This window comes from Cygnus olor, chromosome 1 (genome assembly GCF_009769625.2).
Source record: "Cygnus olor isolate bCygOlo1 chromosome 1, bCygOlo1.pri.v2, whole genome shotgun sequence".
NCBI lineage: Eukaryota > Metazoa > Chordata > Aves > Anseriformes > Anatidae > Cygnus > Cygnus olor.
The window spans coordinates 18,038,196-18,063,777 of record NC_049169.1 but is presented as its reverse complement, the minus strand read 5'-3'; the positions used below and the strand labels follow the sequence as shown (position 1 = coordinate 18,063,777).

At 38.7% G+C, this 25,582-nt stretch overlaps 1 protein-coding gene across 6 annotated transcripts in view; it reads right to left on the bottom strand.

The window, feature by feature from the left end:
* TAFA5 (TAFA chemokine like family member 5) overlaps nt 1–25,582 on the bottom strand; it is a 426,799-nt gene that overhangs the window by 297,896 nt on the left and 103,321 nt on the right. The window contains exon 1 of one of the 6 annotated variants that reach the window (XR_005817394.1): nt 19,372–19,743. The exons of the other annotated variants lie outside the window; for them this stretch is intronic. The gene's annotated coding sequence lies outside the window, so the exon portion shown is untranslated. Of the gene's footprint in view, nt 1–19,371; nt 19,744–25,582 lie in introns of those variants that run through there. 6 annotated transcript variants of the gene reach the window in all.

Genomic DNA, 25,582 nt, shown 5'->3' with positions numbered 1-25,582 from the left:
TCAAGAAACTAAGTTTTTCTTTGTTGGAGTAAAACCCCTAACAATCCTAACCATATTTCTCAAAGAGCAGGTAGGAAAAAAAAAAAAAAAAAAAAAAAAAAACCACCAACAACAACAAAAAAACACTTACTGTGCAACAGTCAGAGAACAAAAAAAACAAACAAACAAAAAAAAACTCTAATTCTTCTGCTATTACTTTTCCTGAACTAACAAAGAGAAAAACAGGACGTTTTTTTGAGCAGTTTTATAGCTACAAACAAGAAAAAAATGTAACATAAAATTAGAGGTGAGTGGTTAAATATAAATTGCCATAGTTAAACCAAGCTTTGTTCTACTCAAAAAAAAAAAAAAAGGGGGCGGGGAGAGAGAGAACATGTTTTTCTAATTTAATTATGAAGGCTTCAGTAAATAAATAAATATTCCAATAAATGGGAATATTATTTTATAGAAGTCCTGAAAAAATGAACTAGCTACTCAAGCTTATACCTTTGAACAAGACTTCAGAAATATAGGGACCAGTTTTAATTTGGAAATCCAACCTCCAAATGCCAGCTTAAACCTAGATCAGAACTTAAATCTTGCTTTTTGGCCTTGTGCTTTTTTATGTGCAAATAAAATGTTATTGCAAATGTGGTTACTGAATTCTTTTTATTGCACACCTAAATTAGAAGCTCAAAAAAAAAAATTCAAGGTGCAAATTGCTGAGGCACTGTTAATACAGAAAAACCTCAAAATACAACATAGGAACAAATAAAATCTGATCTGATGATCGGATTAACAAAAGTGGGATGACAACAATAAAGTGGAAAATCAGGAACAAAAAATAATTGATACTAAAAATTTGGGGATTTTCAAGTTGGAAATGACAGAGGATGAAAAAGAACTAAAAAGATGAACAAGTAACAGACTAACTATATACTATCACTGTTATGAGGCTGTGAAAGGACAACTGCTAACCTAACAAATTGTAAGAAGGGAGATACTGCACTAAAAAGTGCAAATGTAAGTGTTACAATTCAGAGTGTACCTGTTCAAGACACTGTATGCTTGGGAATACTGAAGTGATTAAGAGAATGCAAGTAAACACTGAAATAATGCTGGAAAGATAAATGTTTTTATGCAATGTGGCAAAACAAAAGGCTAAGAAGCAAAATGAGAATATTCCTAAATTCAGCAGGGATAAACGCTGGAAAGTGCCAAATAGCAAACAGATACATGCTACAAATAAAGTTAGGCTGAAGAAAATCTAGAATATTTCCAGGAATAAAAGAAATTAAGTTTTGAAATAGCCCATAATAGTACTAATGGTGGGGGGAACCATAGACAAACTCAGTTTATAGACAGAATATAATGTGGTTGACTGTGATGGCATATGATTGAATTTCACATGCTTAAACTGAAAAATTTAATTAGATGAAAAAAAAATTGGAAAGCGAAAAAGGTGAGAGCAAGAGGACTTGAGCAACAAAACATTTGCAGAACTGCTTAAAGACAGGGACCTACTATTAACTTCTCAATTATAAGAAAACATACACATGTGCACGCACACACATTCACATACACACACATATACACAGGGCTAAAGCAGCTTTTTGCCAACAGATTCTTTACTCTGCATGTTCAGAATTTACTGTTACTGACAGACTCCAATTGTCTTTGACTAAGTGACAAGGGTATTATTATTTTCCATCTTCCACCACTTGTTACAAACCTTTGAAAAACAAAGTTCCTTAAAAGTAGTGACGAATACTAATGAGCATTTAGTCAGAATATACACATCCACTGTATGCTAGAATTAATGAAATATTTTTCACCTTTATATTCACAGTACATGTACACCTAATACCTCAAAACACAAGCATACACTTTAAACCCGTTCACAGTTTTCATGATGCTGAACTTTATGGATATATAACTAAGAATGTTTTTGAATGTACAGAAAAGGAAAAACATGGGAACAAAAATATAAATAAACATTTCATCTTTTGTTTGAACTAAAGATTTAACAAGTATACCACTTATGTGATCACAACATTTTCTATTTTCATCTAAAATCCAAATTACAGTCATCATACCCAAATGAAAATCAAAAACATACTCTGTGCACCGAGATGCAAATGAACATGTACACAAGCTCTCTTACAAGTAGAGCACATCCACACTGCTATAAGCAGTCACTCTTCCAGCTAAAACAAAATTCAGGCAGGCTACCAGCCATGAATGCGCATTTAAGCCTGTCAGGTTTCAGAACTGTATGTAAGCTTCACAAAGCTCTAGGACAGCTGGGATTGTGATCCAACTGAAATACAAAGTAAAGCTTTGGTAGCGGAGGGGTGAAGGAAGGACAACTACTGTTTCAGCAGCGAAGATTCATTGCACATATCTGTACACTGAGACCTTCTGAGATACTTGCAGAATTTAAAAAGAGTACATGCTGCTACAGCTGGAGGGGTTAGAAAAGAGTTCTGGTTATTGATTTACCAGCAGTGCATCACAGCACTACCAAACGTCGTCTGAAAAAAAATAATAATAATAATTTCTACAGAAATTATCCCACAGAAGGCCAATGAGGGTTTCACTGACATAGCTGCCCGTCTTTTGCATGCAGGAATACAAAGAACACTTTGTACTACTGCAGTTTAAATGAATCAATATGTTTATATATGATTCAAGCATGAAAATATCTAAAATATGAGCTACTCTACAACATTCAGAAATTCAGCAAAGTATTACTTTATTTGTGTAGATGTAAGTCATAGTGGTGTAACATCATAACGAGCAACAGAGGAAAAAGCAATTTAATCATGCCCAGTTTGCTCCTGATTCCTACAAATTATTTTAACATTTCTGTGTTCAACTCTATCCTTTCACTACTACCAAGCCTCCCCTTCTGTGTGATGTTACAGTGACTAAACACTATGTCATGGCAACACAGTTCATTGCTATAGATTGACTATGATGTCCCATATTCAACATTATTCAATTACTAGAGCATCAGAGGGAAGTAAGGAAACTGGAAAGGAGATGAAAGCACCAGTTTAAAATTATTGCATAGTGGTGTAACGTTGCCTTTTGAGACATCTCCCAAAACACATCACCAACTCACATCCATGGAAGACAACATCATCAATATCACGCCCTTCTAAAACTTCTAGGTGCTACTAAAATGCAAGAGACTTCCTATTGTACACACTCAGAGAAGGAGCATCTCACTGACGCTTTGGTAAGGATTTAGAGAAAGTACAATACAGATCAATTTAGTATTACCCCTCCCCTTTTGGATTCCTGTTCTATCTTTCTGTAAAAATGACATTATCAGCAGCAGTTTCTGTTTCCCTGAAGTATTGACATTAAGCAACGCCATATCAATCATCCGAAGTGCAGAACTCAAATTCTCTTCAACTATCAGTCCAGCTCAAGCTTGTTCAGGACCCATTACCAAATCCATAGTGAACATTTTCTTTAATACACATCTATCATTTAATATGCAAAATAAATCAATGCATTAATGAATGGTGGTATTTTCATGCTGCATTCCTAATAGTTTAAAGTAGCTTTATTACTACAGGACCAGCTACAAAAACATTGAATGTCAGGGTCCTGCAGGCAGTAATGTCCCTGCCCAGGGCCCCACGTCAGCCCCAGGGCCATCAGCCCCTGTTCCAGCAGGGTCAGTCTCCATCTCCTCACAGTGCTGCGCTGCCCAGCCACGGGCCTCCGAAATCAGGCCTAACTGCAGGCCCATGTGCTGGGGGACGTGTCCCAGCCTCAGCCAGTATCTGTCCCCAGGGAGGTGCCTGAGCCTGGGGCTTCCCCAGTGCCCCTGGTTGACCTGCTCCTGGCTGAGGCTGGGATGCACCCTGGCAGTGGGGCCATGTCTGGACCGGTAACCAGGAGATCCCTCAATGTTCCCGGTACCCTGACCCCTGGGAACTGCCAGCCCTTATGACACCCTGACATACAAAAATGCAGGCGATGGATCTTAGCTAAAAGCATGCAAGGATATTTTCTAATAGAGTTTGCACTGTCGTATACAGTTCACTTACCACCTCTATCATAAAGAAATAAATATATGCCCAGACTTTTGAAAACAGAAACACAAAGTCATACTTTAAAGATTAGCATTAGAGATGGATGGTTTTCAGAAATACACAAGACTGAGTACAGCAGCAACTTTGTCCCCTAAACACTTCCAAAAATTAAATGTTTACCAAAAAATGGATGTAAGACCTAACTTTTTATCCCAATATTTGCCAGTTCTTTCCCACTGGACAGAGGTTTACCAATGATTTCCTTCAAAACTGTCAGAAATGGTCCTGATGAAGAGCAGGAACGCCTTTTCCACCTCAAATTAAGAACTCATATTTTTAGAACAGGGAGGAAAAAAAAATGAAATAAAAGAAAAAAAAAGTCTTAATTCTCCCTTACACATTTACCTTTCAAAAGGCCACAAAGCAACATGAAGACACCATTACAAACTGTGTTCCCAGGTATTCCAGACGATTTTGGTCTTGCTTGGTGATTGAGAGCTTCATGGATGCTACTACTAAATAGCACCACGGATGGATTTAGCATTTAAAAAAACTGCATTAGTGTTAAACAGCAGTCCTGGGAAAGCTGTAAAATCACCAGTGGTCTGTTGACCTGGGATCTTTTGGAAGAGAAACACACGGCCAGCATGAGAAGGAAATCTGATGCTGCGCTGATGTGGAGAGGAGGCCCTCCGGGATGTAAGCACACGATGATGACTGAGGCAGAGTGTACAAAACATAAGGCACTGACAGTCACTGATTACTAAAGGAATGCAGCCTTGGAGAACCAGAACAACAAAGAGAATAAGCAACACGTATCTCACATACATAAAACCTTGCATGAGGCGCAAACACAAAGGTGGCTGGCCACAAGCAGGTTTCAAAAATGGCTACAGCCCCCTCAGAGACAGGAAGAACAAAGACGAAGAATAACCCCACAGGTAAGGATGCCGCACCTCACCACTGAGCCTAGGTGTCCCCAGAAGGTCCCTCCTCTCTGGCAGGGCATGAACACTGCTTTCTGATTTGCCATTCACCTCATTCTGCAATGGCAGCCTAGCAATCATACATAAAGTACTATCTTTTAGGATTTAATTGGATTAAGTATGTTAGAATTTCAAAGAGCACTGTGCGTGCGTGCTTTCTGTTCCAGCCTTCCCACATGACAAAATGATTGATATCACAGCAACCCATCAGAGTAAATACAGACATTATAGATGAGTGCAGCATGAAAATCCAGGAAAGCGATAGAATCTCCATGATCAGCTGTCTTAAAGCAGTGCAATGGTTAGTTCCACTGTGGGCTTTCAACTTTTTTTTTTTAATTATTTTAAGGATTCTATAGAAGAATGTATGTGTTACTTTAAAAAAAAAAAAAGATATGAATTATTTATAACAGAAAAGGAGACTTTTCATTAGAACCGCAGCTGAAAAATTGGGGAATATCTTAGTGCTGTCTAGTGATATGTAGCTTCTGTTATTACATTTAACATATTCAGAAATGAGATCTATTTTTAAGTCCATACCAGTGCGGAAGAATTATTCAGGCTATAAAACTAAACAAGATCATGCATCAGCAAAAATCTTCATCCTAAAAAATTAAACAGTTCAGATGCACCATGACTCAAAAGGCCACTAGGCATCATCAGCAGAGCTAGATCCAACACAATCATATTTAGAAAGCATTACAGGATAATTGGGGCAAATTATTATGCCTTCCATATTTTTATAAAACGTACATATTTTATAGTATATATAAATATATGTATCTTTACACTATTATTTGTCTGAACTTATATATATTTCATATAATATATAAATATATATATAAAAGTGCAAAAATAGAACTGAAAATGAAAACTCGCTGTCTGCTGAGACTTGAGATATGGAGTAAATTAACCAGTTAAACAACTGACCCTGCAAATTGTTCCATAGAAGTAATTTGCTCAGTTTGGCTGCACATGGAGTTAGAAAGCCACCAGAGCAGTCTGTGGCACTCAGTTTACAATAGCCATAGTGAACAGTACTAAAGTTGGCCTTTTAAAATAGTAAAAGGGACCTCATTATTAACTATATCTTTTGGTTTCTTAACCAAAGCTCTGATTCATACTGGAAATTTTATATAAGATATTCCATACAAAATATATGTATATACTATGTTTGTTCTATAAATAAGAATTAGTAAATTAAACAGAATTAAAAATAATTTTACAAGAAAAGACAGAATATACTGTCCCAAATATTTAAAAATCATCAATATTAAATGCACAGTTTCTGAACAAAAACAGAGTTACGACAAACTCCTATCCTGCAAAACACCTATATGCTTTACTAATCTTTTAGTTAAAAAAGCAAACAACAATTATCTCATGAACAACATAATTAGAAAGCTGATTGGAAAAGGTTTGGTTTGCATAATTTACCAATTTGTTTTGCACAAATCTGAACTATTTGAGGCCAACCCCACAAATGCACAGATTTAGGCTCCTTCTTGCTCACAAAACTTGAGAAACATGTCATACAAGTAAAAGTTTCCTAAGACTAATATATCAGATCTAGACCTTTTTTACAACGTACATGTTACTATGGTAACTTTTTGTTTTTCAAAATGTAAATTAACAGTGAGGCTACATTACAAAGTCTTTGTTTCCATTGTGTTTGTACATAATCTTTTTTTCATATATGAATTCAGAACAGATCTTTTTACTTTATATGGCTACAGTTTGTATGAAAAGATGAAGTTTACATTGAGAAGAGGTCATGATTAAATCACAGTTGGTAAACACACCTCTGCTTAACCTTGATAACTTGAAACCATAAATGAAACCAGGAGAAAGTAATCAAACAAGTGAGTAGTTCTACGGCAAAGGTTTCTCTGTTTGGCTTTTATAATTGTAAACCACCAGAAAATTAAAGTATGCTGCAAATTGCAGTCCTTTTGTTGCTGTCTTTACTGTTAATTCCATTAAAAATGTACCGTGTTCTTTTCTTTTTCTGAAAAAAAAAAAAAAAAAAAAAAAAGGAAAGAAAAAGAAAACCTGGAGAAGAAAACATATAATTGCTCATTTTTCTTTGGAAGAAAATTGTTTTTTGACACGCCACTCTGCTACTGGACAGCTTTACTGAATTCAAACCTGCCTGAGTAAAGATGTACAGGTGTCTGCAGTTCCCAGTGAACAGGAATTATATGAGCCCAGAGATAGATCTGACATCTTCAACATCACCTCAGAAAGTAATAGCATTAGAATGAATCGGAGAGACAAGCTACTCCTTTTAATTTGACTTTCATCATTTGTCTGCTGAAAAAGGGAGCCTTGCAAATCTCATCTAGTTGTGAACTGAAAATCATTTTCAAACTACTCATTAAAATACCTGTAGCAAATACAGTCTCTACATTCATTCTAGATCTATAATACAAATTATTAAATATGCATAATTTATATGACTGAGTTTAATATTAAGAATTATGATCTATCTAATGTGTTTTAGCTCTCACCGTGATCAAGCTCACAAAACTGAAGAATAAAACTTAAAAGGGCAACACAAGAATATAATGCATGTGAAAATAGGTGAGCTTGACCACATGTAGACAGTTTCCCAAGTGTGGGCATCTGTACTTGTCTCCTAAGGAAGACACGTGGAAGTTTGCAGCTCTGAATCATCTAGTGAAAAATTTCTATGCAATAAAGAAAAACTAATTATGAAAAGGGCATAAATTCTTCGTTCACCTTAACTCTCCGTTAGTATTAGAAAATAAAATTTTCAGACTTATTCTAACACAACTGAAACAGAACACTGTTAATTCATTGGCTATACCCAATGCCCTGACGTCCAATAAACTAGATGTCTGACCAGCCATATTCTAACCTAAAAATCAGACTGGAGGAATTTTGTATTGGGTTGTCAAGGCTATGCAAGCATACAGACAAAGCTAATAAAGAATTTATTTCTCAGGGAGCCTAGAAACTAGGGAAGGATAGCACAGTATTGGGGAATCATAACAAGTCCCTTGACCATTGTTTTTTTCCTCAGTATTCACATGCACACAGAATTAATTGTGTTTGCTTGGGACAGCATGGAAACCAGAAGGCAGGAGTGTGCTAGAAGTGGACAAGGACCACTGAAGAAATTAAGCAATTCCAGATGGAGAGAAGTATTAATATATATATAAACACTTGGATATACAAATAGAATGGAGGCGTGCTCTTTTCAGTGGTGCCCAGTGCCAGGACAAGAGGGAATGGGAACAAACTGGAACACAGGAGGTGCTGCCTGAACACCAGGAGCACTTCTGTGCTGTGCAGGTGACAGAGTACTGGCACAGGTTGCCCAGAGAGGCTGTGGGGTCTCCTTGGAGATCTTCAGAAGCTGCCTGGACATGGTCCTGGGCAGCCTGCTCTGGGTGTCCCTGCTCAAGCAGAGGTTGGACCAGCTGGCCTCCAGAGGGCCCTGCCAACCTCAGCTCTTCTGTAATTCTGTGATTAAGCCTGTGAGACCAAGGAGAAAGGATCATTCTTAGCTTATGTCATTTTAACTACTTGCTTATGTATAATTTAACTTTTTATTTTAGTTTAGTTTAGTTTGGTACTTCTGTGAACTGTGAGCTTCTCTAGATTTGTTAAGTGACTGCAATGGTACAGCTTTGGCTTTAGGTAAGGGCTCAGTGCATAATAAAAGAGAAGCAGATACTACAAACACTAATAATTCACTGCTTGGGAATATGCAGTTACACAATAGCTTTTAGCATCTGTGGAGCAAGGAAAATAACCTCATTTTACCAGAACAAGACAGTGTCATCAGGAGCCGGAGTGCCTCAGTACAGGACAAATATTAAGCAAACTTGCCCAAGTGAAGCGTGAGCTTTAATTGGTTGATTTGGAAAATGCTTCAGTAACAATTATTTTGCAAAGATATATTCTTTACCTAATAATTCCGGAAGTGTTTAAGGAAACAGTAGATATGGTACTTAGGGACACATTTCAGTGGGCAATATTGGTGGTAGGTGGATATTTGCACTAGTTGATCTTAAAGGTCTTTTCCAACCTTAATCATTCTATGATTCAATTCTACAATGCACTCTTTATAAATAAGTAACACTGCACGTGATATATATACCACACTAAATGGGTGTTTGTCTAGTTATGAAGTAACCAGTAGTATATACAAGCCTGTTGAGTCTTGACATGAAACAAGTAAGTGGAGCAGTCAGGAAAATGCTCGATACGTTTTATCACACAGTCTCTAACTGCAGGCAATAGGTGCTCTTGTGTCTTCAAACCATTTGAGAATCATTCCATTTATCACCTAAATAACTCGCAAAAATACACTTTTAATGTATGCTATGGCCTTTTGGTGAAAATACAAAACTTTTTACAGAATATTAAAATATCAGAAGTACTTCAGAATGTTAAACAAAATAAAAGTTGAAAAGTTTTAATAAAACAGGACTATATACCACAAAGAAAAAAGTAACACATAGCAAATAGGATTTTATCTTTAAAGACTTGACTCTAATACTCATCAGCATCCATTATAATTCTATAAAATAAGTTAAGACAGCACCTGGTACAATCTATATAGTTTTATAGCTGAGCATACAAAAATGCTTACAACAGTTATGAGATCTCACAATAAATGAAGCTGAAGAGCATACTTCATCTACCGGCACAATCAGAAAAACAAAAGCAAAAAAGTGAGAATGAAAGAGGTACCCAGAAGCAACCCTCCCCCCCCCCCTTTTTTTTCATGACTAAATAATACTTTTAAAGTATTAACGGATAATTGGAACTGCCAATGCACAGGAAAAGGAAGAATCTTACAATCATTTTAGTTTAATCTCAATTAGTTCATAGCCGTAAGCAAGGTGATACTCATGCAATGACCATTTCAAATAACTGTTTGATTCTCTTGAGGCTAATACTATTCCCAGATCCACCATGCACATCTCTAAAACACGTACAATTCTGCATAATGGAGCAGTGCTGCATTTCTTTTTTCCTTAAAGCCATAAATTTGTATTGAAAGAATTATGCAGAAAACCATGTAATTTAATACAATAAAAGATGTAGCAAAGTACAAAAGATACCATAAAGCATCATTGTCATGATTAATTAGCACTCACCACAAAACCACAAAAAATGTGGGTGCTTTTTGACAAACTAGTGTAAAGAGATGAAATTTTAACTTGCATTACAGAAAAGCTTCTAAAAGCTTTCCTATATCCTGTCTTTAAAGAAATGTTAATGCTGCTCAAGGAGACAATACCTGGTATCCAGCTCTTCTACACCTCCAAGTAGAATAACTCTGTCGTGTGTGACTGTTTCAGAGACATGAACAAATTCCCGACAGCACTTGCTCCAAGTATGAGCTGTGGAGTATGACACATCACAACTCCAACAACTGAGTACATCTAGGTTTGCCTATTTCCATTTAACAAGAGACCTCCGATTTCCTGCACATCTTCTTTCAGCACAATTTGCTGATTTTCATCTTGCTATTGAGTTTAAAACCACGCAGACATCATAAAAAACAGATAGCATCGCGTCGAGGTGGAACATTATTACAGAGAGCAGTGAACACAAAGCTCTCAATCACTGGTAGCACCAAACAGGTACAAGTTGACAAACAACCTCTATGAGGCCATCTAAAGTTGTCCCTGTTGTAGGGCTGGTTTTGTGTTTCCCATACCAGGGGTCACAGTAGCCACAGGGCCACCTGTCGATGAGTCCTGAAGGTGCTGGGTTAACAAGAACAGACCAGCAGAGGTAAGCAATCCTGAACCCAAATCCTCATTCCATAAGAATTATCAGCAAGTGAAAGATAGTAATATTCTAATTTCACTGCTCTTTGTATATGAAGAAAAGTGAACAAAGCAAGGCCCTACTTCAGGACACCTTGAAGTCCTAAAGATCTTGCAATGTAAAAAGCTACTTAAAAAGAATGACTGTTGGCTACCTCTCCTACTTTCAGCTGGGATAGAGTTATTTTTATTCTTAGTAGCTGGTATGTTGCTGTGTTTTGGATATAGGATGAGAATAATGCTGAGAATAACAACACACTGATGTTTTAGTTGTTGCAGGGCAGTGCTAATGCTAAGCCACAGGACTTTCAGCTTCTCACACCACCCTGCCAGTGAGGAGGCTGGGGGAGCACAAGGAGCTGGGTGGAGACAGAACCAGGACAGCTGACCCAGACTGCCCAAAGGGATATTCCATATCATGTGGTGTCATGCCGAATAATAAAACTGGGGGGAGTCGGCCAGGAGGAGAGGTCACAACTCCAGGACTGGCTGAGCATCAGTCAGCATTGTGCATCACTTGCTTTGTATATTCTTTTATCATTATCATCATCCCTTTATTTTCTGTCCTGTTAAACTGTCTTTATCTCAACCCACGAGTTTTTACTTTATTTTTTTCCAATTCTCTCCCCCATCCCCCTGTAGCAGTAGAGGGGGAGAGTAAGCAAGTGGCTACGTGGTGCTTAGCTGCCTCCAGGTAAAACTACAACACTACCTTAGTTTATTTTCTGACATACCCACAAAGATTAGCATAAATCATGAGATTTCCTCTGCATGGTTTCTTTTCGTTTTTGTTTTAAATTCTGTTTGCAACTCAGAAAGTGGCATATCTAATAAAATACTTAGACCACTGGCTGTTTTCCTGAGGTTTCATATACTGCTTTTTCCCCTGAATACTTTCAGATCCCAGTGTGTCTTCTCATAAGCCTCCTCACAAACCTTCACTTCAACAGGTAGCAGAAAACTGCTCCAAAGTCAGATGGCTAAACACCTTTCAGCTTTCTAAATAAGTTTCAGGTAAGCTAGCGTTTTGGAGGAAAAGGCTTGAAGGGACTTCAAGAGGTCACCTCGTTCACCTGCCTGCTTCAACTTGATGATGCTATTCCCAACACATAGCATTTTAATCTGAAAGTAAAACTCTCCTGCTTCATAGCTTCCCAAGGAAATCTATTAGAGGACTTAACTGTCCTTGCCATTGGTAATTCTTCCCTGATGTACAGCACAAATTTCCTTTGCTGCAGTTTTTTCTAGTATCTTACCTAAATCTCCCTCAAGTCAGTTTGCACCTACTGCTTCTTGCCATCTTCCCACTTCACAGAAAGAACAGTTTGTTGCTCCTAAGGCAGAATTTTATGCATTGAAAACCCTTATCAGGCTAGTAGCCTCTTCTCTAAACTTAATAACCCAGTCTCTTCAGTACTCCTTTCTAGGTCAGGTCTTCTAACATTGCACTTATTCCCCTTGTTCTCCTGTGGATCAACTTAATTTGGCCTACATCTCTCTTCACGTGTGATTGCAGTTAAGCATCTAGACTTTGGAATACGATACAGCCTGTGGCATGTTAAAAAGAAACACATCCAGAATATACTGATCTATCGTAAATCCAATTTTTCACCTGACAAATAAACACAATCTTATACTTTCCTCCTTACTGTCAAAAATAATAAATCACTCACACGAAAACACACATTAGCATAGCATCTGCTTTCAGAAAATATTTCAATAGGTATTGATCCATTACATTATTTTTCTGATTATTTATATGTTAATTTGCTGTTTGGATATATTTCAAATACGTTACTCATTCCTTTTCACAAGACTAACAACAATTAGTAGGAAGATCTATTGTTCTGACTAGTGTTTCTTGTGACCTGATGTAGTGCCAAAGGTAAAATATAATGAATAGGCAGTTTCATTACACTGTGTTGGTTTTCTAGAACAGGCATTAAAAGCACATTTAGGCAAATAATCGGATTTTGCTATTAAACAGAATCTTCTATCACTACAGGTTTTAAGTGGCAAGAGGATACAATTTTTGAGCAAAATAAATCTTCATAAAAATCCAGACACTGGATGTAATAGATCCCTGGCTTGGACTTGTATGAATGTACAGTTGGCTGGCTATATGCAGTTAAGCCACTGATTCCAAATGGGGCATCTAAATGCTACCAGAAAACAAATATTGTTGTCATCATTAGCACAAAAACTTGTGTTGCTCCTTTTCTTCATATGATCACAAAAGGCTGTTTTTAAATATACATGAGAAAAGAGGAGTTTTACCTACATTTCTATTAGTGAACATTTTTATTAGTTAAAGACATTTATGGCTTCTTTTTAGCAATACTATATTAACTCAATGCATGCTTTTTTCAATGCCCCCTTTTAAATTCAGTTAAAGAAGTCTCAATGTGTGTGTGTCTTGTTTTCATTCCAGCTTTATTTTTGATACAGTAAGAATACAAAGCGTGCGCCTGCTTAGAAACAAGAAAAATAGATATTAGTCAACAGATCTAACAAGCACACACTTTTGTATGGTATGAATCACAGCAGTCTACTGTGCCGCCTTTAAGAATAGGTAGTGCTGATAAATACTGAGAAAGGTCAATAATTCCTCACTGGTGCTTTTGGGGCACGAAAACAAGCCGACGTAAAAAGACTGCTGAAAATCTGTTACTAATTCCTTTTGTCAGGTTGCTCAGTCAGGAAAAGTAGGGGTTTTGTACCATCTGTGGTGCACAGTGAAGACATACACATCTTTAATTTTCATCACTCAAAACTGGACTTTTTCAAAGATACCTTCTATGGGTGGAAAACCTGTTAGACTCCCCCTCTTGGTATCTCCTGGCACAGCAGATGCCAGATAGAAAACACTTCTCTCACGTCCCTGAAAAGAAAATTTTTGAGAACTTTTGTTTGCCTAGCCCCCTTTTACTGCTACACTTCTCTATCTTTAAAGAAATTAAAAAAAAAAAAAAAGTAAATACCAAAACTTGTCAAAATACATGTCCACATTTTCTTTCCTTGTGCAGCATTTATTCAAGCTTAGGGTTTTTTAACAGTCAAATCTGTTTCCTGACTGAGAAGACAAACCTTCCACTTCTGCATTCTGTGCTTCTCTCTAGCCTGATGTACTGCTCTGATAACCTCATTCGTATCTGAGAATCCCCCTCCACAAACTGGAAAAAAAAAAAAAGACAAATAAGAGAAAAAAAATACTACAGTATGCTAAAAGTAGCACAACCCCAAAAGCAGAAAATTTTGCAGCTGGGACAAACTGTCCTCAACTCAGCTTTACTATATATAGGTAACATATGCAGCACATCTGGTACGCAAGGTATCTTACTGTTTTGAAACACAGGTTAAGCATAAAAGGTCAAATAAAAAAATAAATAAATAAAATAAAAAACCCTCCACATAAATGGTAAATGCAAACTTTTTTCCCCACAGTCTTAAGACCAATGCCCTTTTTTTCTTTAATTATCTCAAGTAATTCTTTTATGTTTTAAAGCAGAAAGAAAAAGAAATCTTAAAGGGAATGTTATCTATCATAATAAATCATATTCAAATTATTTCCAAGAAAAATGTGAGAGAGTCTCAAAAAAGTTTCGGAAGACAAATCCTTTCATCACATTTTATATAGCAGTAAACATTAGTTCTATCAACTATATAAAGCTATGAGGTTATATGAACAGAAAGCCCAGAAAAATTATCTAGGGTCAACAGACATTTTCAGATGTTAGCAGAGGGGTAGCTGAGTTGATTGAGGTTATATATCTAAATAGAATAATGCTGCCTGAATGTTTTCAGTTGCAAAATATATACCCTCAGCACACACACAAAAAAAATGTATAAAATATTTTCCAACACTTTTAAATCTGCAAAAAGTGTCAGATTAAAGAGATTAATGTTAAGTAAAAACCGTAATCAAGTTACTCAAAACCATTACGAGTAAGAAATTCATTTTTAAAAGTAAATGCCTCAGTATTTTTGCTATTGTGACACTAATTCCTCTAAATGTTTTTGATAGAGAAGTGCCAGCAAAAGTATAACCAACAATTGCAAAGTTATTCCTAAAGCAGAAAAAAAAAGATAATTATAAAAGATGTACTAAACAGATACCCTATTCCTACATATAAGTATATACTAAATTTGCACAAGTGATACTAAAATTCTGGTTTATAACCACAATCATCTGTTTATAACAGAAGTATCAGAATTCTCCTTTCTCTACTTAACTACTTCAGTGTATCAACAGAAATTCACCTTATTTTACATGGCTTGCTCCAGAACATCTACCCAGCAGATTAAGAATGTAGTTTTGAGCTCTGAATGCTCCAATCCTCTATATTTTAAGTAAGATTCTTGACACGGAATCCATGTTTCTGTGTAGTCCCACTCCAAACAAGGCTTACACACTCTGATCTCATAAACCATTCAAAATATTAAATCGCCCTTGCTAGACAAGGTATTCCAGCCTCCTAATTAACAATCACAGAATTTTAAAAAGCTTCAAAGTATATCATGGGCTGTAATGCACCCTGGCTGCAACATATCCCTATCCTTCCGAAGTTACCCTCTAGCTGCACTGTTTTCCATGGTATTCAAATACAAATTTAGAAACTGTATCCTTTACCTATCCCAATTACTACTGTGTCGGAATGGGGAAAATGTGCTACTAGGTGAAAAGGGTTCTTGTCTGGGGGCAAAGGAGTTCCCACAATTAATGTGTGTAACATCAACTCAATGCTTTCCCTATTCTCCTAGGAAAAAAAAAAAAAGTTAAAGAAAAATAGATTATAAATCATTTAAAATCAGGCTCTGGCAGTGAAATTAATTCCTTACTTTTAATTTTCAATGATGTATGCAAAAAAAGTTTTAGATGTTTCAGTTTTCAACACCTCTTCATACTGACTACAGCTGACTGGAGTATGTTAAACTGCTTTGCAAGATGATCAGACAGGCATGGGACTGCAATTATGTACCACAATACCCTTTTCTGGGTTCACAGCTCTATTCATCTTTTAGAAACACTGAAGGACAGATTGGGCAGAGGGGAACGGATTAGCCACAGGACGACCTGCATTTCCACACAAAAGCCTAAGTGTGGAAAAATGGCATCCTGTGTCACCCATTCTTTACTTCCTGAAAAAAACATATTCATGAAAATAGACATTTAAAAAGCTCTTTCCCACTCATCTCAGAACAAGCATTCATTGTTTCTTACACCGTTTAAACTGCAGTGATGTAAGGCTACTACTAAATTGCCTCAATTCAAAAATGAGTATTAAAATACTTAAGAATTAAGGCATGTCTACTTAGAAAAAATGTAAGTTCAGCATAGGAACTAAAAAGAAAAATTAACACTGTGAACACTCTCAGCTGATCATTGCAACACACAATACCATATCTATGAATGTGACTGAAGCAGGGATTTGGTTCTGGCTATAAGTTTTAGTTGGATGTCGTGAAAGTTCCACGCTCTGTAGCCATGCAGCATAACTGAAACTATAAAAATATCTTGTGTTAATAGGTGGTAAGAGCGTAACATAATAGATAGCATCGCTAGTTCTAAGCAAGTAAAAGGAAAAATTATACAGAAAGACACATGGCAATTATTTTCAGATGTTGTAAGAAGTGAAGATTGTGACAGTTTTCTATTAAGACCTGATTCTGGAAAAATAATAAGCAGTAAATACTAAAAAAAAAAAAAAAAAAAAAAAAAAAAAACCATGCAAAAATGGGAAGAGTGTGCATTAATGAATTAAGTCAGATTTTAATTAATTTTACATGTCATTCTTCTTAAATCATTTGGCTTGCATACAAAAGAAATGCTTGCTGTACGAACTTGCACTGTGAAATTGTCTCAGGAGATATATGCTATCAAATAATCTGATCAGGCTAGGCAAACTGGTGGCTTACTTGTTTGTTGTTTGGGACTACAGGAAATTACCCTTCTGCACAAGAAATAATCAAATGAAAATGTCCAAGTATTTAACTTAGGAATTCGACCGCACAGCTGAGTTACAAACAATGAGTCCATGTAGTTCATTAGGCTCCGATGGGAAATTAATCTTTTTGCCAGGAAATCAACAGTCTAGCAACATTATGTGCAATGAGACACAGCATTCCTAAACCTTTTATAACATTTTAATGCAAAGGACTAACTCTGATATCAGAGAAAAATTCCAAATCTTGAAGTTGAGGTAAGAGCCATCTCACATGTGTTCTCCTTCTTTACACATATTTATTTAATAAACTAGACTTATGGTTAAATTATTTCCTAGTCCTTTCCTTACACTTCTTTCCCTTGCTTTCCTATTGAAAATAATCAAACAATGAAGTTTTAAAATAAAACTTTTTTTTTTTTTTTTTGCTTCGGTTAATTGTTTACGAAATACAGCTTAAGCTTAATCTATTTTTTCCTTCTCTTACATGCCTGCATTTAATTCTACTATGGGTAAAACTACCATTTTATTAGACATTTTTAAAGTTCTTTGTAAAGAAAAACTCAGTTATACCACCTAGAGTTTCAGCCAATTCCACTAATTCAATGTCAAGACTGAAACTGCAGGGGGAAATACATACACTGCTGAAGTAATTACATGGAGGGGGTCAAAATGCTACTGTGGAGATCAGCACCCATCACAAAAAGGCTGACAACTAGTCTGATACATGCAATCTGTATTGACGGTAAGTATACAGTTCACAGTGTTAAACAAGGCAGGAATATTTTGTTTACAAATATAAACAAACTGATGAAATTAAGTTATCCAACAAGCTCCAGAGCTTCAGTTTTCTGTCTGCAGCCCACATTAAGAGTGGCTATGTAAAGGCTGGAGGAGAAGCGATGTAAAACATGTTACAGTGCTTGGTGTATGGCCATGGTTTCTGCTTGTATATATTAACTTAGTAGCTTTCTACCCCTTGATGCAAGAAGAAATATTGTAAGTGAAACAAAATGCTTCTTCCTTTATGGATTATTTATGATAATACAGGTCTCAAAATCAAGGAGTGAAAGACAGAAAAAAGAAAGACAGAAAGAAAAAAGCGTAATGCAAATAACAACAAAAAAAATAGGCTGAAATGACTGGCCACATTTCTTTCTGCAAAAATCTCCTCAAAATGAGTCATTTGATTAGATAGAAATATATAAAAACACTAGTCCTAGCATTTTAAAAGAATGTTAAATAAGTGAATATGTGGGAGGCATTACACACAATGCAATTAAAGCATGGGTAGGTTTCTTAAAGGAGAAATCTCTAGCACTGTCAATATCCAGAGATAACGCTTCTTAATTAACCGAAGCGGGCAAATCCGTGTTTATTAATTTCAGAAAAGATCTGTGCAAATGTACAGTCTGGTGTTATTTCTCGGCCTGACACTAAATTAACACCAGCAGCGATCCTTCAGTGCTTGCAAGGTTGTCGCTTTGCCCAGTCTTGAGTGAAACTTTGTCCCAGTCACATAAAAGTTTTTTTTTTTTCAAGCTTTGCGCAGCCAGCACTCTGAACTCAGCCTGGCTCCTTCTTCTGGCAGCTAGCATCCCAGCTACACTACAGTGCTAAAAACGAATAAATGGGTTCACCAAAGCTCCCACATTTTTGTATTATGTTTGTTAACACTGCTTGAAGTACAGCAGTGGGCTCTCTCATACATCACTCGATACAAATACATCTCTCAGGACTCACACTTGAGTCTCAGACCAGTTTGCTTTACAAACAAGGGAGGGAATATTACATCAAGAAGAAAAAAAAATTATAAAAAGGTAATTTCCTGATGAAGGAAAAATGAAGAAAAAAATATATACATAGGAGGGTTACTCCCCAAGAAAATTCCTCTATCCGTTTAGTCAAATGCTTTTTTTTTTCCACCCAATTCACGCAGAAAAAAAAAAAAAAAAAAAAGGCCCACCACACAATCCAAACTCTTCTCTCCAGTAAATTGTCATCATAATTTTCTGACCGCAAGGTGGAAAAAAACGGGAGCCTTGAAAGCATGCAAAGGCCTCTTCTAGTTTTGGGGCAGCAAGGAGGAGAAGGAAGATGCTGAACGCCCAGGATTTGCTCTGCCCTGCCCTTTCCATAGAACTTTAGTGCCATCTATTGAAAATTTACTGAATAAGGAAGAGGGAAAGGATGCCTATTGATTTGGTATAAAAATAAGACGTTTAGTTGTTAAGGGTTTTTTGGTTTATTAATACTCCCATGATGACTACTGTTCGGTGGTCATCTGATAGCAACAAATATTTTCTATACACTAGACATGCCCCATAAAGAAATGAGATGTTGGCTAAAACACAGAATACAAGCATCACACATATTATATATATATGCATTTACCGAGAATTTAAGTCTAAAGCTACCTATTTTCTAAAGGAACAAACATGAGAAGGCTTTAAACGGAAAGGAAAAAAATAAAAATAAAGAAAAAGCGTGGAAGCACTGCTGTAAATAGAACATACTGGAAACAGTAAAAATAATTAAGGCACCTTGCACAGACCGTAGTATTAAAGCACAGGGTATGTAGACATGCAGATATAATTACCTTCTTTAAGAAACTGTGAGTGGATGACAAATATAAGAAAACAGCAGATCGCTGCTCCTGCTAGTGCCCATAAAGCTTTCAAGAGCTGCATCTCGGGTCTGAAACTCAGTAAATACCCAGAAAGTCACACAATGAATTTCCACAGCGATGCATCAACGCTTTTTTTTTTTTTCTCCCCCCCTTTCCGTGCGCCAGGCGCGGCGGCTGCCGGCGGGGACCCAACAACGCTCCCGAGCAGGGGCGGGCGAGCCCGGGGGCTGCGGAGGAGGGGCCGGGGGGCTTCACACCTCCTCGCCGAGCCAGCGGGCGCGGGGCCCCATGAATCAGCGCTGCGGCTCCGCGCCCAGCCGAGCCGAGCCGAGCCGAGCCGGGGGCAGGGGCTGCGCAACAGCGCCCGCGGGGCCGCCGCCGCCGCCACCGCCCGCTTCAGGGGGCGCCGCCGCCGGGGGGCGCGGGGCGTGCGGGGGCCGGGCCCACCCCGCCGAGGCTCCGCGGGGGCCGCTGCGGCATCGCCGGGCTGCGGGAGCCGCTCGCGCGCTGCCGGCTCCTTCCCTCGTCGGGCCGCCGCCGCCGCTCGCTGCCACGGCTCCGGGAGGAGGGAGCGGGAGGAGGGGGGGGAGTGGGGGGAGGGAGGGATTTCTCTTCGCTGCAACTTCTCCCCGGCTGGCGGCAATTTGTTGCACCCCCCCCCCTCCCTCTTTCTCCTTTTCCTCCTCCTCCTCTTCTCTCGGCTCGGAGATCCTCTCTGCTCAAGGGGGGGTGCTCGCCTCACAGCCCGCCCTCACCGCCGGGGCTGCTCGCAGGGAGAGCCGGCCTCCGCTGAGGCTCGCACCTCTCCGGGGGGCTCCCCCTCAGCCCCCCCGGCCGGCCCCAGCCCCTCGCCCGCGGGGCCCGACCCCGTCCCGGCGACGCTCGCCGGACTACGGCGATGGCAGCCTCCAGCTCGGTGCCTCCGCCGCAGCAAGAAGGCAAATGAAAGAATGCCATCAATCACCCTCCTGCCTGCAAAAATAATAATAACAAAAAGCCAAAGCTGTGCGTTTTGCTGACGCCTTCCCCCCCTCCAGCGGAAAGCCGGGGAGGTGCGCGGCAGCGGGGTCCCCCCCTTTTTGTGTCGTCGGCCCCCCCCCCCCCCCCCCCCCCCCCACGGCCGGCCGGGTCTGGCGGGGGCGAAGGGGGAAGCGGAGGAGGAGGAGGATGGGGCTGGAGGCGGCGGCAGCGCCGGAGGGGTCCCCACCTCGCCCCCCGCCGCCGGGGAGCTCAAAGTTGGGGCGCCCCCCGGGGCCGGCCAAAGAGCGGCTGCACGGCGGCGGCCGGAGCCTCAGCGGCTGGGATAGACCCAGGAGCGCGTCCATAGCTCCGAAGACGGAAAGAAGCCAAGCGGGGGGATGCTTGTGAGACAAGTCTTAGCGTTGCTTCCGTGGCTCTTTGGTGAAATGTTTCCCTTTCTGTTTTTTTTTTTTTTTTTTTTTTTTTTTGTAAAGCTCATTATTTAAATATTTTCTTAATTTTTTAAAAAGGGTTTCAAGAGGCTTGGAAGGACGGATTAATAAAATATCAGTGTTTTCGTTGGGCAAACGTTTCCCTCGTTGTTGATTTGTGTTGCGTTCCTCCCTGTGCATTTTGCTCTTTCACTGGTAGCACAGAAAAAGCAGCTATCTTTTGAATTTTAAACTTCACACAAATCCCTATAAACCCATTTATTGCATTTACTGTATTTGAAGATTACAGCAATGCAATGTTAGAGCAATGTCATAGCTACACTAGAGATATTCCACTGTAAATCTTTCATTCTGAAATGTACCCTTTGGTAAGAAATTGGCCATGCTTGGGCTCAGTTCAAGTTGGGTTTTGTTTGTTTATTTGTCTTCTGCATGAAAGGGAAAAGTGTCAAGCAGCTAAAGAAAATTCACATATTTTATACTTAAGCAATCAGAAAAAAAAAAAAAAGAAAAAAAAAAACTCACAAGCCACCCTGAAATGGTGTCATTTTTTTTTAAAGTCCACAGATAAGTGGATTTTAAAGGTGTCTCAGACTTAAGAGTTTATGCAATCCAGGATAAGCACCGTGTATCCTTCAGTTTGAACTGCTATGTTTGGAGAGAAACCCTATGACGAATTTTACATATCGCTGTCCTAGAAGCACGTGGAGATATGCTGCCAGTGGGTCAAAATCTCTTGCTTGCTCCTTTGAGGTTCAAGACGACAGCGCTGCTCCCATGTACTTTGATTTTAAGCTAGTCTTACTTGGAGCTTCTGAATTAGATGAATACTCCTGGGCTTTAGTGGGCTTTGGATCAGACCCTTTCATAAGCAAGGCATCAGAATGCGGCACCGTGCTCCTTGGCCACATGGGAGTCACTCGACATGCACACTAGTGTAAGTGGGAGCAAAATCTGGTTCAGTGCTCACACCGTACAGAGATAGTTGGTCTCATAGCAACAAGGGATTCCAGAAGACTTCCCATTTGGGAGGACAGTGGTACCTGGCAACGATGCTTGCTGTACTAAATATGGTTTGCTGTGTTTTTTGTATTTTCTTAATAGACTTGGACTTTTCAAAGGCGGCGAGTCCTATTCAAAAACAGCCACCTTCAATATCTTGACTTGTCACATGCATAAAGATTTATAAAATATTAAAGATATTCTCAAGTTACCAACATGGACTTCTCTGGAAGACTTTTCTGAATAAATTCCCTTGACAAAAATGCCCCCTTATCTTTCAGCCTATTAAGATTTGAACCCCCAGCTAATACAATAGCACCCGTCCAACAGTTTCTAAGCTGCTTAGGCTAAGAGAGATTTATAGAACTAACTCACTTCGTATTTCCAGGTTTTTGCCAAAGCTCTGACCCCATGTGTCTCCAGTAATATAGAGGGGCAAAGGGCTATGGTCTCAGCAATAGCTTCTGCCTGGAATCCGCTCCACAGGAACTTCTCCACTTGTGTTTTAATGTTAAAGAGAGATGTGGAGCACCTGAAAGCTCCTTCATGCAGGTAAAAGATGGTGATGGCATTAGAAGACATTTCCAACACAGTGGACCATTGGGAAAAGTAGTAAGGAAAGCATTTTCCTGATGGCCAAGGAGCAAAAGCAAATGTGTTTGAGATATGAGTTCTTCCTAGTTCCTATGGGAAAGCAGCACAACAAATAAGTGCATCATTTCGAAGTGTATTTTCTCTTTTGGAAACACAGCTCACTTGTTCCTTTTACTGAAACTTCTGTCTAGTTCAACAGAATTACTAAAACTGGAACTCTGTAGTGAAGACAGCAGCCTTTGCTCAATTCTGTAGGTTTAAAAATATTTTTGTACTCTGTATTTAGTTCTGTGGAAAAGAAAAAAAAAGAAAGAAAAAAAAACACTAAAACTTTAAAAGATCTATTCTTCAGTACCAAGACATTTTATAAATAAGAAGATGCTAAAGTTCCTGAAATGTGACCATGTCCAGATTGTGTTCCATATCACTGTAACTAAGTCCCTGGTACTTTCAGTTGCGTTGAATGTTTCTTGCATGATTATTTTATTACTGTTCATGCAATAAACCCCAAAATTATGCATGGCCAATGCAGATCTAAATGCAGCAGCACAAGAGATGACGTTAGCCCATTCTCACTAATGAATTTGGAATCTACCACTGGCTTTGAAGCACAAATAAAAAAAAAAAAAGCATATAATATCTATTATTAGCCTATCTAGCCAAACCTTTGCTGACGCCCACTGGATTTCATTTTTGTTACTTTTGAGTTACTCAGGCAATAGTCTGTCACCAGTCACTTGAGGCGATTATTCCAGCCCAGTGGTTCTCTCAGCTGGGATGTTTCTCCTAAGTTAAGTTTAACATTTTATTTTGTTGAAATTCACCAAATTTATCTCTCACATATGCCTGAAGTGGCATTATAAATCCTTTCCCATTTTGAATCTACTCAAAATAGATGATATATTGAATACACAGAAATGAATACAGATGGATATATTTCCACCAATTATCTTTTGCAGCCTTTAAATATTTTTCCCCTGCTGCTCTCTGCGTACCAACAGCTGCTTCACATTTCTTTGCATCTGGGCTAGTCACAACTGCAGCAGTCCTACAAATACCATCGCTGATCTTCAGCTGACACTGGGCAATGCCACTGAAGTAGAAATTTATCTCTAAAGAGACTTTATTAATCTCTGGTTTGTGATGTGATGTAGCTGCACCAGGAATTACGAACACATATCCATCTTACCATCTCCTTCCATGAATGCCTAAAATTTTTGCTTTATTTTTCCTTCACTCACCTAATTAGCTGATGTGTTAATGTCTGTAATAATTTTTTGACAGACCAAACCCCGCTTCCTGCTCTTTCTCCTAATTGCAGATTCATAAAAGGGATAACACAGCAAGGATATTTTAGAATAACCAACGTGCAATTTCTTCGCTGTAGTGCCTAATTTCTGCCTAATATTTCTGATATGTGTTTTAAAATATCTTTGCATTTCCTTTGGCTTTCCAATTATATTATTTTGCTGTTCTTGCCTTCTTCCCACCATCTTACTGACTTTCACTTCAGGTATGATTGTATTCTGCTCCTCCTATTTATAGAGAAAGAACTGTGCCAGCAGCCTGTGTCCTGTGGACTGTTGCCCATAGGGAACTCATTGCACTTTCTCCCACTTAGCAGTTACCAGTTGATAATTGCTTTTGGCCACTGCTGATAAAGGCTTTATATAAGCTGGCTAAGACATGAAAGGCTCTGTAAGACCACTGCCATCCCCTGACCCCTGGTAAGTTCCCTAACAGCACAAATTAGAAATGACATGACATGCCAGTCACAGGTACTATGGATAGTATGTTACCATCCTTCTCCATCCATGTTGTACTCATGGACCATCTTCCTCATATCTGCTTGTCAAGCAATCTCCCTTTATATCATTCAAAGTTTTAAACAGCTCACTTCTGTAATGCTGATTTTGTACTCTTTAATTTCACCTTACACACTCAACCTGTTACAGGGAGCACCTAGCTTTCTAGTAGCTGCTCTGACACATTTAACAGCACAATTATAGATGACTTGGTAACCACCCATTGACTAAAAATAACCTAGCAACTGAAGACACACTTAGGTATTTATACTTAGATATCCCAGAGGAACCCTTCACAGCTCTTGGAGCTGGGGAAAACATATGTATCTCACCAAATGCAGCAGGCTAGGAATCCTCAGGGGTGGGGGCGAGGGGATATAAGGGGAAGAGATAACATTGCACAGCTGAAAGATTTTCCAGACAACACTCTGCCAGCTAATCCAACTCTTTTCCAACTAGCTCTGCAGTTAAGGTTTCCTACTGAGAACAATGACAGCATTATGACCTGGGGAATTTCTGACATAGAAAAAAAATTAACACATCTGGGACTACAAAATTTAGAGCCTTACAAAATTCAGTTCTTACACTGATGGTAATTGCAACCAGTACTTATTCACAGGAACTAGTGCCAGTATGCGTATAAGAGAATACGTGAGCTGTCATGAATGAGATGCCACTGAGGAGGGAGCTAGGACAGCATATCTTGTGTGAGGAACCTGCAATGCTGAAACTCTTTTGCCTTCCAGAGCACGGAATTGTTTTGATGTGAGAGGTACCAAGTTTTCACTCAGGCTCTTCTGGAAGAAATATATTAAAGTCTGAAGAGAGAGGCAAATACTTAAAGGCAGTCCTCTAAACGACGTGATTTCATTTCTGTGATACATGATAATATATGCTATGTCTGCCTGTGGATAGTTTCATATATTTGGAGGGGGGGGGGGATGGAGGGGATGGAACTGTATTAAATTGACAGAACCACACGTCTTAATGGAGAACTTGTAATATTATATTGTCTGCCTGCCCTTCCTTTCTTGCTTCCTTTTTTTTTTTTTTTTTCCTGTTTTGTTTATGGCCTTCATGTACTCAAAATGCTTTCAAAACACCTTCATTCATCTACAAAGACCTGAATAGGCAGCAACTTACATCCAGGAGAACTACTAATTTCAAAGAGGAATTCTACAAGGTCTCAAGGGCCTTTCTACCTGCCTCCAGTTGTAAGATTATCATCCTGAAATAATTCAGAGAGTATATAACTATTGGAACTCACAGTTAAGACTGATGGATAAGGCATAGTCTTGAATGTTCCAGTGACTGTAGGGCTACAGAAAACACTGAAATTGAGAAGGCTTATCCTCGTATTTTCACTTT